Source organism: Sus scrofa, chromosome 17 (assembly GCF_000003025.6).
Source record: "Sus scrofa isolate TJ Tabasco breed Duroc chromosome 17, Sscrofa11.1, whole genome shotgun sequence".
Classification (NCBI taxonomy): Eukaryota; Metazoa; Chordata; class Mammalia; order Artiodactyla; family Suidae; genus Sus; species Sus scrofa.
The window spans coordinates 46880640-46884880 of record NC_010459.5 but is presented as its reverse complement, the minus strand read 5'-3'; positions in this window follow the sequence as shown (position 1 = coordinate 46884880).

The window sequence follows — 4241 nt, the reverse complement described above, 5'->3', positions numbered from 1 at the left end:
GCGCATGTGCGGTGTCTCCTGGCAGTCTTAGCTTTCGGTCCCCACCTGGCGGTCAGGAAGGCGGCGTGGGAGGTTCGGGGAGCGTGAGCAGCTTTGGCTAGGGTAGTTGGGGGAAGCTGAGGACCAGAGAAGCAAGGGAAGATGTTGTCGTTTTCTGAGAACAGATTACCAGGTACCTAGTAGTTTATATCTGTCATCTCGTTAAATCTTCAAATCAAATGCTACTATTTTATGAAAGGAAAAACACAATCAATGAAGTATAGTGCTTCAAATCTGGACCCAGGGGTTAGCGGTCCAGGTTTCTTTCTACCAGAGCTGCCCCCAGGACTGGCTGCTCCAAAGGGTAAGATTCCTCAGGGGACATCTGTCTGCCTGTCTTTAGCCAAGTGACTGAGCAAGTTCCCATTCCCCTCGGGCCTCAGTTTCCTCATCTATAACACGATTCTTGCTCTGGAATCCTTTTTTCTTTTTTTTTCTTTTTTTGTCTTTTCTAGAGCCGCACCCGCGGCATATGGAGAGTCCCAGGCTGGGTGTCTAATGAGAGCTGTAGCCGCCAGTCCAGCCAGAGCCATAGCACCGCCAGATCTGAGCAGTGTCTGCGACCTACATGACAGCTTAAGGCAACGCCAGATCCTTAACCCACTGAGCAAGGCCGCAACCTCATGGTTCCTAGTCGGATTCGTTAACCACTGCACCCCCACGGGAACTCCCTTGCTCTGGAATCTTGATCCAATAATTGTTTCCTGCTTTGAGGTTCATGAAGTCCCTTTCAGAAGTGGTAGCTTGAAAAAGGTTTTACTAGCCCCAACCTCCAGTCGGTTAAAGTCCTCAGCACCACCGCATATCTTGTGCAGCTACAACTTTGACACAATTTCCTAGGACCCTCGTTCAAGCAGAGTAATGCCAGTGTCTTGGTAATGACACTAAATCATTTCTGGAGAGAAATTCTGTGGTCTAGGAGGACTCAAGAGCCCAAAGGAGTACCCAAAAGGTGGATTTAAACAGTCTCTTCTTTTCCCTACCCTAGGGGCAAGAGGAGTCCCAGGGAGATGGGAACTGATGCCTATGGGCCGCAAGAACACAGCAGTTTTTGTCAGATGCTAGGTTGAGGTCAGAGAGAATCCTGGAAGTCATGAGTTTTTATTCCTGCTCTGGCTCCACTACCTCTATTATAAAGTACCAAACATCAGTTAAATTTGAATTTCATGGAATTCCCACTGTGGGGCAGTGGGGTAAGAATCGACTGCAGTGGCTCTGGTCACTGTGGAGACATGGCTTCCATCCCAGGCCCTGGTGCAGTGGATTAAAGACCCCAAGTAGGTGGAAGCTGTGGCTCAGGTTCAATCCCGGACCCAGGAGCTTCCACATACCTTGGGTACAGCCATTAAAAAAAAAAAAAAAATTGAACTTCACACAAACAATTTTAAGATACAACCCTGGGATGCACTTATACTAAGAAATTGTTGTCTATCAGAAATTCAAATTTAACCGGGCATTGTGTGTTTTTGTTTTATTTTTTCTCTAAATCTATGTATTAGTTTACTATTGCTTCTATAAAAATTATTACACACTTAGTGGCTTGAAACAATGCACATTTTATAATTCTGCAGGTCAGAAGTCTAAAATCAAGATGTTGGCAGGGATGTGTTTTCTCTGGGGACTTCGGAGAGAAATCCATTTCCTTGTCTTTTTAGCTTCCAGAGACCACTTGCATTCCATAATTCAAGGTCCCTTCCTGGAATCACTTTAACCTCTTACTTCTGGTGTCACATCTACTGCTGGCTCTGATCTTCCCTTCTCCCCCTTTAAAAAGATTGTGATGAGAACATGACATGTGATTTACCCTCTTAACCAGTTTTTAAATGCACAGTACATTATTGTTGACTATAGATACAGTGTATTCCACCTCCCTCTTATAGGGACTTTCGTGGCTACACTGGGTTTACCCAGATAATCTAGGATAATCTTCCATCCCAAGACCTTAATTTAATCACATCTGCAAAGTACCTTTTACCATATCAGGTAAGATCCACAGGTTCCAGTGGATAGGACAAGGACATATTTGAGGTGCCAATGTTTAGTCAACCACAGTCTGTCATCCCTATTCCTAGCTATGTGACCTTGGCCAAGTCAAAGGCTCTTGTTCCCATGGGCAAAAAGCTGATTAAATATGTTCATAAGAGGAAACACCTTGCCCCATGTAAGGCAAACAGTTTTTTTGTTTGTTTGTTTGTTTGTTTGCTTTTTAGGGCTGCACTCTTGGCATATGGAGGTTCTCAGCCTGGGGTCTAATAGGAGCTACACCTGCTGGGTTACACCACAGCCACAGCAACACCAGATCCGAGCTGCATCTGTGACCTACACCACAGCTCACAGCAATGCCGGATCCTTAACCCACTGAGTGAGGCCAGAGATTGAACCTGCAACCTCATGGTTCCTGGTCAGATTCGTTTCCACTGCACCACAACAGGAACTCCAGGCAAACAATATTTTTACAAATGTAAAACATTTTAACATGCTTTAATCTTTTGTAGCAAAAGGGCAAGGGATGACCCTGTCCAAACCATGTTGTCCCGGGCATTTGGGATAAACACCTTTCTTCAACCCAGGCCTACAACTCGTGGTTGCCAGAGGCCAGGTTGCAATACCAGATATTGCCAGCAGGGGGAGGAGAGTGCAGGTCTGAAACCTGGTTTCAGTGTCAGGGGAGGGTTGAGAAGGGATTTGGAGATTTTCCAGAAGTCCCTGCCCCATCCTTCCACTGAGGCTCATGATGTTTGGTTCCTTCTGATGTTACATTTTATAGAACCCACTTACCTCAGGATTGGAAGAGTCTCAGATATACAATAATAACATCAAAAAGTGTTTGTTTGTTTTTTTGAGGGAGTATATACTCCAGGCTTTCTGCTAAATAGGTTACTTGTATGATTTCAATTATGTCTCACCACAACTCTGTGAATAGCAAGCTAGGATTGTCCTATTTACAAATGAGGAAACTGGAACCCAGAAAGGGAAATGCACCTGCCTGGAAGCTTAAGACATTCATTGAAAGAGCTGGATCTGAGCCCACATCTGTATGACACTAAAGCCCTCGATTTTACTTTGTCTTAGAGGTCATGTAGACCTGCCTCTTTATTTTCACAGGTTAGGAAATAGGCTCTGAGAAGGAAAAGGAATTGCCTCGGGTCCCGTGATGACTCCATAGTTGAGTTGGGATTTGAACATCTAAGTTTCAACCTCGGACACTCAGAAGTAACAGACTTTGAACGACGCCTTGAAAAGGTCCATTTCTTCATGTGTCAAATGAGAGGTGGTGTCCCTTGTGTAAGGGGTCCTTAGGCGAAGTCAGTGGAATGGCACATGCAGAATTCTGGTGCACTGACTCGTGAAATATCTGTTGATTGGTAATGACCACCCCACTGGAGAGCAGAAGGATCACCGGTTGGAAGGCAGTTGCCCTGCAAGGGCTGTAAACATCCTGCCCTCCTAGCTTCATCCAGTCTCTGAAGAAAACAAATCTGGGCATTGGCTAGGAGCTGGAGGAGCCTGAGCTGTCTCTGTTTTCAAGGCATGTGATTCTGAGCTCAGACAATCTTCTAGAACCAGCTTCAGTATTGATTCGAAGGTAAGGCTTTTTGGGATCGTACCATGGTATAGGACAGAGTTTCTCAGTCTTGGCACTGTTGACATCTGGGGCTGGACAAGTCTTTCGTGGCAGTGGATTATGCCATCCTGTACGTTGTAGGGTGTTTAATGGCATCCCTGGCCTCTACTCACTAATGACAGAAGCATCCCACACTCACAATAGCCAAAGCCAAAAAAATCTCTCTAGACATTGCAAAATAGGCCCTGGGGGACAAAACTGCCCCCAGCTGAGAACTCTGGAAGGAGGAAGAAAGCTTTTGGTCAGAGAGACCTGAGTCTAAATCCTCTCTGTGTCTCTCGCCAGCTGCGTGACCTTGGAGCGGTTTTTTACCTCTCTCACCCTTGGTTTCTTCCACCATAAATTCTATTCTAACAGCTACCATTTGTCAAACACACTGAGCTCTTTCCCTGGATAATCTCAGTGAAGTATCAATAACAGAATCCTGAAGGGCCATTGACAGGTGGAAACAGGGAGGGAGGGAGGGAAACAGGGGAGAGTAGTGAACATTAAGCATCTTCTCTGTACCACGCAGGACAGCATCTCACATGTATGTGTCCTTTGTCACCTGCTCTGTGATGTTGGGCACATCACCCTG